The sequence below is a fragment of the Zonotrichia albicollis genome, chromosome 15, assembly GCF_047830755.1.
Source record: "Zonotrichia albicollis isolate bZonAlb1 chromosome 15, bZonAlb1.hap1, whole genome shotgun sequence".
NCBI classification, from domain to species: Eukaryota; Metazoa; Chordata; class Aves; order Passeriformes; family Passerellidae; genus Zonotrichia; species Zonotrichia albicollis.
Window position 1 is genome coordinate 498,652 of NC_133833.1, and position 9,875 is coordinate 508,526.

The 9,875-nt window shown below is 50.8% G+C and overlaps 1 long non-coding RNA gene across 7 annotated transcripts in view; it reads left to right on the forward strand.

Moving 5' to 3' along the window:
- Positions 1–9,875, forward strand: part of LOC141730912 (uncharacterized) — a 47,656-nt gene that overhangs the window by 10,892 nt on the left and 26,889 nt on the right. For all 7 annotated transcript variants that reach the window (XR_012582781.1, XR_012582782.1, XR_012582783.1 and 4 more), the window contains exon 2: positions 9,165–9,317. This is a non-coding gene — a long non-coding RNA (uncharacterized LOC141730912). The remainder of the gene's footprint in view (positions 1–9,164; positions 9,318–9,875) is intronic.

The following is a 9,875-nucleotide window of genomic DNA, read 5'->3' on the forward strand; positions in this document are numbered from 1 at the left end:
GGTGTCCCTCGGTGTCCCTTGGTGTCCCTTGGTGTCCCCTGGCACTCCCTGTCCCTGCTTTGCCCATCCTCCCTGCCCAGTGCCCTGTGCCAGAGCTGGAAATGCCCTGGACCAGCTGCCATCTCCTGTTCTGCTCCCTATACAGCTTTTGTCCTTTTGTGTGCAGTGCAGGTAAACAATCCTCAGATTACTCACAAACTCTTAAATTTCAGTGTGTGTTGGGGTCAGTCAGGGAATTGCTCCTGTGTCAGACAGAGCAAACAACTCCCCCTCTCCTACACCGAGGGCCAGACCTGCAGAGCCTTGGCTTTGTCCACCTTTGATAAAAACTGCTGCTTTTCTTCAATGAAACCTTCACCTGTGCTCGTGGCACCTCTTTGCTTTGCACACTCACTGTCTAGAGAATTCCTTACTCCTTCATGCTATCTGAAATAATGCCAATGATTGCCTGAAAACAAAATGAAACCCACCTTCACCTCTCGGTGCCAAAGTTCCAGGGTAGATTTAACCCTGGCCAGTTTCTGTGTGCTGTGCTTTCTGTCTTCACCTGGTTCTCACAGTGCTTATGTTTGTGTTGGATAGCCACAGTACAGCAATTTCTGGATGCTAAATCCCACGGCTTTAGTCTGTCCTCTGCTTTCAGCCCAAGGAATAGTCACAGCAAAAAGCAGGATGGATGATGGGGTGGAACACAGCCTCTGCTTGAAGGGATGTTCAGGGGTGCTATGGCACAACCTGAATTGTGTCCCAGGCTGGGCAAGTGCTACCGAGCCACTGCCAGGCAGAAATGGCCTTTGTGAAATGTTTTCTTTATCAAGAGCTTCAAAGAACCTTTTTAGTTGTAGTTGCAAGTCAGATCTCCAATTTTATTATTCTGAAAGGTTGAAAATCAGCTGAATTGTAATGTTCTTTCTTTGGGGTCACTGTGCAGTGCCCAGCCTGGAAAGGAGGGAGATGCTTTTCATCTCTTCTGAGGCTGAAGCTGGACTTCTTTTGTAGCAGAAACACAACCATGATAGCAATGCAATGAATTTTATTAAGAGCCCAAACCAATGTATTTACATATGGCAAGTATATTCTACCTGCTCCATCTATTGCAGTGTTTGCTGGGCTGCTGTTATTAGAAATGGGCAGAAATTTATAAGGACTTTGTCTGTTTAAAGCATGGAAAAAACCCCTGAATATCAATTTACGGCATGGGATTTTTTTTTCAACTGTAGTTGATGGAAACTGTTTACTGAGTTTTGTGTGAAAACCTTCAACCTGTGAATTTCAATTTCATAGTTCATTCGTACGTGGGAAGTTAATTTGAGCTGTGAGCAGCTCTGATCTGATTAGCAGGGCAGGCGCTCAGGCTGGCTCTGTGCGGTGGGCAGGGGCTCGGGGTCCCTCCCCAGGGGTGTTTGTGCTGCTGCTTCTCTCAGAGCTGCTCTGGGGCTGCAGAGACAGAGCAGCCCACAGAGCACACGGGGCTTTGGGCTGGAGGGGATCCCAGAGCTCACCCTGCTCCAGCCCCTGCCCTGGTGCCCCAAGCCCGCCCAGCCTGGCCCTGGACACGGATGGGGATGGGGATGGGGATGGGGATGCTCCTCCTGCCTCCCGACAGGCTGTGAGACCCCTGCAGCCGCCTCCCTCCACATCCAAACCAGGGAATTCTCACTTGGATTCTGGGTTTCTGCCAGGAGCCTCCATTCCCCTGTGTCCCCAGCTAACACAGAGCAGAAAATGCCTTTTCATGTTCATTGCCCAGACACTCGCCCTGGTGTCCGGGATTTTATCCGAAGTGACTCGCTCCAGCCTTGTGGAAATGGCAGTGATGGAAGATGCATCAGCAGTTTCCAGTTTTGTTTTGTTTCCAGGGGTGCCCATCAGCTGCTCAGCAGCGCAGAGCGTGAGCTCACAGGGCTCCTCTGCTGCTCCCTGCAAGGTTTTGCTCAATGAGACAGGTGGGAGAGAGGCAAGGTGAAACAAAGTTTACCTCCTTTCATACGTGTCTAACAGGATACGATTAAATATTAAAACTATGCAGTTAATTCTGCTGTATTTACCAAAAGGAGATTTTCTGAGGAGTGGTTGTTATGGAAACAGTAGCCCTCTGTCCTTCCACTTGGAAAGGATTTATTTTAAGGGAGCTAAAACCCTTTAAATATTCAGCAAGTATAAAAAGGTGAGATCATAATATTCATCTTACATATTTTCTGCAAAACTTCAAAAACTTCCCTGACACTGAGAGGAGGAAAGGCTCCAGAGCCTGTCCTGACTGTGGAACAGGGAAGGGACCCAAAATGAGGGAACGGGGATGTGGGCAAAGGGAAGGGGAGATGCGTGGGTGTGCAGGAACCTGTCCAGAGACCCTGCTGGGCACTGCCCTTCCCCGGGGGACTGCACCCCGTGCCCCTCTGGCACTGCTGTCACTTGGTGTGGGGATATCGCCAGTTTGTAGGGGTTCAGTGGGACACGCCCCATTTGTAAGGGTTCAGTAGGAACAGCGCCATTTTTAGGATTTTTTTGGGAACACCTCCCGTTTGTAGGGGCTCTGTGGGGAGGCTCCCCATTTGCTGTTTGTAGGGGCTCTTTGGGAACAGTGAAATTTGTCGGGATGCTGTGGGACACCCCCCCCTTCTAGGGGCTCTGTGGGACAATCCCCATTTGTAGGGTGCTGTGGGACACCCCCAGATTGCTGTTTATAGGGGTGCTGTGGGACACCCCCCCCTTCTAGGGGCTCTGTGGGACAATCCCCATTTGTAGGGTGCTGTGGGACACCCCCAGATTGCTGTTTGTAGGGGTGCTGTGGGACACCCCCCCCATTTCTAGGGGCTCTTTGCTATTTCTGGGGGTTCAGTGGGAACAGTGCCATGTTTAGGGGTTCTATGGGACACCCCCCATCTGCAGGGGCTCAGTGGGCTCTGGGTGCTCTCTGCAGCCTCTCCTCACCCCGCGCAGCAGCTCAGAGCGGGTCTCTGTGGGGTGCGGAGGGAATTTTGTGTTCGGTGAACCAGAAATCAGCACCGGGGTGTCTGGGATGGCAGCTGCAAACACTGTAATTTGCTGAACAATCACAGGCGTTAAAAAACCCAACAAACCAGTTCCTAGGCTAATGGCAAAATAACCCACCTGAAGCTGCGGCAGGAAAATTGTTCCCTCAAGTATTTTCAAACTGAAAATCAAGCTTCAGCTTTGCTGCGTTCCCGTTTCTTTTGTGCTTGCTTTCAAAAAAAAAAAAAAAAAACATTTAGAGCTCAACTATAGGTTAGAGAATTTTTTTTTCCACTGAAAATGAATTATAAATATACCTTGAATTGGAATTTTCTATTTCTTAACCTTTCTTTGGCTACAGTACACATACTGGTTCGTTGTGTTTCTGACACTTTCCTGGCTGGGATTTCTTCCTACAGTAGTTATTTTCAGGTTACCCCACGGATGTGGTGAATCTGAGCATTATAATGGGGTATATAATATATATATATTATATATAAATGGCAGCCCCCCATCCTGGCAGCCCCTGGGCTCTGTTCCACGGGCTCACCACCAGCCCTGGCAGCACATGCCAAGCACAGTCCTCTCCTATGCAAGCATTTTGATTTTAATTAGGAAAGGCAGTGCTCGCAAACTCCCGTCTGAATTCAGCTGACAATATTTCATTGTGTGCCAGGAAGAGTTTATTAAGCCTCCACATCAAGCAGGAGCTGACCAAGGGATGGGAAATCAATGCTGCTTTAATAAATGTTTTGCGTTTAAGAAGGGGACAAGGGGAGCATCACTTTCAGTGGGAAAAGTTGGAATTCACCCTCTGCCTGAGCTGGGCTGGGTTCTGCTCCTCGGGATGCTTGCACTGGCACTGTTCCCTCCTGGAGGAATTGCAGTATGGTTTTAGCATCAGGGTGCAGGGGCTTCTCGCCCAACATCTGATCCAGCCCCCTTTGCTTTATGGGCTCTGACAGGAGCCCACATAAAATCCAATGGCTTCAGGCAGGTGATTAGTGTAAGCACTGTGCATAATTAGTGAAGATGTTTATCGTGCAAATTAATGGAAATGAAAGCTTTACTCGTGCACATTAAATTGAAGTGTCTGTGTGGGTATAGATGTGCAATGAATTCTCTTTTATATATATGTGGAGTGCATTCTGCTTCTCTTATTTATATAAATATGTGCGTGTGTGTAATGGATTCAATTTATATATATGTATAAAATGTGCAATGAATTCAATTCATAGATATAAATATAATATGTATTATATCTATAATGTGCCATGAATTAAATTCATATATATATAAATATAATATATATATTGTATCTGTAATGTACAATGAATTCAATTTATATATATATAAATACAATATATATTATATCTATAATGTGCAATGAATTCAATTTATATATATTATATATATATATAATGTGCAATGAATTAAATTCATATATGTATATACTATATATATACAGACTATATATATATATAGTATATATAATATAAATAAATAAAAAATATAATCTGTATATATAAGTGCAATGAGCTGCAGTATTTTCCTGGCTGCCCCGGGCTGTGGGTTTGCATCCTCCCTGCAGTGCTGCTCGTGCTGTGAGGGTGGCAGTGGGATATTTGCAGCCTGTGGTGGTGATGCTGTCCCCGAGCCCATCATCCCTGGGTGAGCATCTCACACCCAGGCCAGGCTGTGTGATAAGGCAGCCCAGCAGCACGCCCTGCTCCTCCACTCTGGGATTAAATTCCCAAGCGTGCTTAAAGCTATTCCTGTATTTTATCTTATTTTGTATTAAAAACTGGATGGGGGAAGAGAATTTGGAGAAACTTGAGTGTTTATAATCCATTCAGTGTTGACCCTTCTTATCTTGCACATGCTTTGCCTGGGGAGGCAGGAATATTTTATTAGTTCTTAGGGTTTGATGCACTTCCAAATAAAGTGCCCATACTGGAAAGCTGCTGTCCAAGCACCCTGCTTATATCATCTCCATGAATGTTGCTCCAGAAAAGGAACGCACTGAAAAAATGAAATTCAGAATGAAATGTGAGACGTGGCAATAAACTCCTTGACCAGAAAAGAAGTTATTTTTTAATTCCTTCATTCCCTGGTGATAAAGTCATACCCAAAATAACTGCTCCAGACAGAATTTTGGCTGTGACTCAGAGAACTGCAGGGAACTCTCTGAAAAGTTGTGAGCATGTAGTTATTTCTGTTGCTTTGAGTGGGGATGGACTTGGAATACACCATGGCAGAGTTGGATAAATAACTGAAAAAATTTTTGGCAAAGTTTGGCAGAGAATTCTAAACCTGTGAGTCCAGTCTGTGTCTGACTGGTCTTTCCTCCTTGTTCCTTCTCCTCCCAGGAACCCTTGGTGCTCCTCTCTGCATCCTGATTTCCTTTGGTTCTGTATCCAGCCTCTGTTTTCCCAGTGGCTGTGCTTTTACTTGTGTCTTAATTTTTGCATTTGAGTTGTTTGTTTCTTTTCTGATTTTTTTTTTTTTGCTGGTCTACCTTGAAGCGCAGCAGAAGGATGCTTAGGGGGGGAAGAGCATAAAGGTGCCTTGTTGCAGACTTCAAACAAACTCTGCCACGAGTAAATCCATATCAAATTCACATAAAATTGGTTGGCTGGGATGCTTTTGATGTGCTTGAGTTGGGGTGCAGAGAGCTCTCAGCAGAGATTTTCTGTGAGGATTCGTGGGTCAGGTGGGTGCTGCTGTGGGCAAGCCCAGCTATGGGCAAATCCAGCTGTGGGCAAATCCAGCTGTGGGCAAATCCAGCTGTTTGCTCTGGGTGTGCCCAGGTAAGGGCAGCCCCCTCTGCCCCCCTTGGCTGTGCCACCTCTGTCCCTGGCATCTCCAGCCTGGCTGGGGCATTGCCCCTTTGGGCACCGGGGGCATTCCCAGCTCTGGGAACCTGGCTGGATTTGTGGGGCAGTCCCTGGTGGGGCACAGGGGCTCTGGAAGGGGCACTGGGCCATTCCTGCTCCCTGGCAGAGCTGCTGGGTGTGCAGGGGGAGAGGAGCCTGCTCTGGCTGAGCTGGAGGTGCCACACAGCTGTTTCTGTTCTGAGCCCTGCACTTATCACTCCACTGAAGTAAAGAGCAATAGGAGAGTGCAATGGTTTTTATTTTTTATTTTTTCTTTTTTTTTTTTAAATATATTTTGAAAGGAGAATTAAGGCAATGTTGGTTTTTTAATGATTTTCTGGTGTTCTGTGGGAGCTGTGGGTCTCCTGCTCCACTGGCTGCTCCTGGAGCTGCTGATTTTGCAGCTGGTTGCACAGGGGAAGAGCCCAGCGGATCAGGCTGGACTGGGGATCCCTTCATTCTGTGAGCCTTTATCCCGTATTTCCTCTCTGACAGCCACCCCCGGGCACAGGCTGGCACAGAGTGCTGCCCAGCTCAGGGCACCCCAGCACAGAGCTGTGCTGACCCTCAGACAGTGCCCTGGGGCTGCCCCTGCAGCTGGAGCTGCTCGGTCTCACAGTGCACAGCTGCAGCTGGCACGAATTTGGGCTCTGGCTCCTCGGTCAGTGTGGGTGCCCCATTGGAGCCAGAGCTGCGTGTGACCCTGCTGGCTGCGCTGAGCTGTGCCCCTGCAGTGCCAGCGACAGTGCCAGCTCCATCCCCAGCACGGGGCTCAGCTGGTGTGGGTGGGAGCTGGTGCTGGCCCCACCGGGGTCCCCTGGGCGCTGGGATGGGATGTTTTCCACCAGGCTGCACTGCTCTTGCTCTATTACATGCTCCCTTGCCTCTCAGCTCGAGTTATTGCCTACATGCATGGCTAGAGCCTTCGGAAAAAAACTAAGCATGTAATTAAGAGAGTCAGTGTGTTTTACGGGGATAGCGACTAAAGGAAACAGCTTTTCACTTCAGGATTTGTGAGCGCCTGTCAGAAGCGATTTGTGGCGGAGGGAGGTCAGTCGGGAGGGAGCGGCTGCCTGCGGAGCGCCGCTTCCCCGAGCGGCTGCAGCGGCGTCCGCGCCCGGCTGGCTCCTCACGGCTGCTCCGTGTGCCGGGGCTGCCCGAGAGCGTCCCGGGACCGGCACCGAGCCCCGAGCGGCACCCCGGGACCGAGCCCGGGCAGCAACCGGACCGAGCCCCGCGGGCATCCCGGTACCTGCCCTTGGAGGGCAGCAGGGCCGCTGCTTTGGGACCAGCCCTGACACCCGGGGGGACAGTGGGGTGTCCCCATGGGACAGTGGGATGTGCCAATGGGACAGCAAAATGTCCCCACGGGACAGTGGGGTGTCCTGTAGCACAGAGGGATGTCCCTGTAGCACAGCAGTGTCCCCACGGGGCAGAGGGATGTGCCCATGGGACAGAAGGATGTCCTCGCAGCACAGAGGGATATGCCCATGGGACACAGGGATGTCCCCGTAGCACAGCAGTGTCCCCATGGGACAGTGGGATGTGTCAATGGGACAGCAAAATGTCCCCATGGGACGGTGGGGTGTCCTGTAGCACAGAGGGATATGCCCATGGGACAGAGGATGTCCCTGTAGCACAGAGGGATGTGCCCATGGGACACAGGGATGTCCCTGTAGCACAGCAGTGTCCCCACAGGGCAGAGGGATATGCCCATGGGACACAGGGATGTCCCCGCAGCACAGAGGGTGTCCCCCACGGGACAGAGGGATGTGCTGTGGCACTGGGGACACTGTGGCAGGGCCACCCCACCCCAGGACAAGCAGGGGGCAGGCAGGGCATCGCTGGTGCCGCGTGCTCGGTTCAGGGCAGGGAGGAACCAGGGATCTGTGCCACACCATTCCCGTCTCTCCTGGCACAGAGACATCCCCAGGTCCTGCCGCAGCACCAGCCCTGCCCTCCCTCCGTGGTGTTTTCCCCAAAATGCCCCAGGAGTTCCCACAGGGGGATGCCACAGCAGAGGAAGGCTGGCACGGAGCTGGTGTCACCAGCCGCTCCTGGCAGCCTGCTGTGCTTTGGGATCTTCAACAGCTCCTGGGTCTGGGCTTGGTTTTTCCCAGCCTGGCACTGATTTTCTCTCCTTCAGCTCATTAACAAGGGCTGTGAGGTCGCCAGGCCTTCGGATTTGCCTTAAACAAACAGATTGGCCAATTTAGCAATGAAGGAGGAGAAGGGACTTTGAGGCCCTCTTGTGAAAACCACGTGGAAGCAAGCAGCAGTGACTGGATTAGACAAAAAAAGTGGTTTATTTTTGAGGGGATTTGCTGACATCTATAAACAATGGCAAGGGCAGACACACAGATACACAGATAAATAAGGACAAGGTAAAATAAGGAGCGTGCTGAATATTTAGGTGGTTGTGCTCTGCAAATACCTAAAGAAGTGGCATATTAATGTATCTTACTTGTTTTCCAGTAAGTCATTAGTCGCTTAAGTGAAGTTGCTCATGCCATTTTTCCTTTTCATTAAATATTCATGTTTACTAATGGAAATTGTCTTGACAAATTGGTCAAACTGAGCAGCTTATGAATTTATGCCATGGACTAAAAAAAGTTGTTTTGAAACTCTGAGTGAGCTGAAGTAATTCTTAAAATCATTAACACTTCATTGATTTTATAATTAAAAAAAAATCCCTAGAATAAATAGAGCATCTTTTAAGTGTAGCATGGCAGTTTATCTCAGTGCTTAGGATTAATATTACATTTTTTTCCCCTGAAAATATCCATGAACTTCTAAAGATGGTTTTTATTGCCAAGCCTTGGGATTCACTCCCACCCAGCAGCTCTGACTGGGGCTGATGCTGTTGCTCCAAGGGGGTCTTTGTTTTTGGGTGAGTGCCAGGGAGCTGCAGGTAATCTGGGTGCAGCCAGGGGCTGTCCTGCAGAGTGGCCCTGGGGGTGACAGAGCCCACCTGGGCACAGGTGTGACCCCACGGGCTCTGAGCCTGGTCACAGGGAGGGGAGGGGGCAGGACAGGCCAGGCTGGGGGCTGGGGCTGGCACAGAGCCCACCTGCCACGGGCAGGGGGAAATGAAGAGTTCCTGCCCTAAAATGGCCCAAACTGACCCTAAATGAGCCTCAGGTAACAGCAGGAACTCTGCCTGGGGCTGGGGGCTCTGGGAGCCCCTGGGGTGGGGCAGGAGCATTCCATGGGATGAATTCCCTGGGGATCCAGCTGCTGGAGCTCAGGTGGAAGGAATGCCACCCCAGGCAGCAGTAACGAGCACTAATTAATGGATCTCTATCTCCTCAGAGCATGTGGCCAAAGGCATATGATAAAGCCAAATGGGTGATTTTTTCATGGAGACTAATCGAGCCCATTAGCCAACAGCCCATAACTGGTTTACAGAGACTAACACTGCAATTCTCTGCCCAAGGCATGGCTCCTGGAGTGTCTGCAGGAGAGGTGAGAGCTTTCCAACACACCCTCTGCTCTTCCTCTGTTTGCATTTCCAGCTGACACCGTTTGGTGTAACCGCTGCTTAACCGAAGCAATCAGATGGCTCCCAAGCTCTGTGGTGTGGTGTGTGGGGGCACAGAAAGGCTGCAGCCCTGTGTGTGCCCAGCGAGGGCACCCTGTGCCCATGGCGAGGAGGGCGATGCCCATGGGGCTGCCCTGGGGATGGGGAGGGTGATGCTGGGGGCTGCAGCCCTGTGTGTGTGCCCAGCGAGGGCACCCTGTGCCCATGGCGAGGAGGGTGATGCCCATGGGGGTGCCCTGGGGATGGGGAGGGTGATGCTGGGGGCTGCAGCCCTGTGTGTGTGCCCAGTGAGGGCACCCTGTGCCCATGGGGTGCCCTGGAGATGGGGAGGGTGATGCCCATGGGGTGCCCTGGGGATGGGGAGGGTGATGCTGGGGGCTGCAGCCCTATGTGTGCCCAGCGAGGGCACCCTGTGCCCATGAGGAGGAGGGTGATGCCCATGGGGTGCCCTGGGGATGGGGAGGGTGATGCCCATGGGGTGC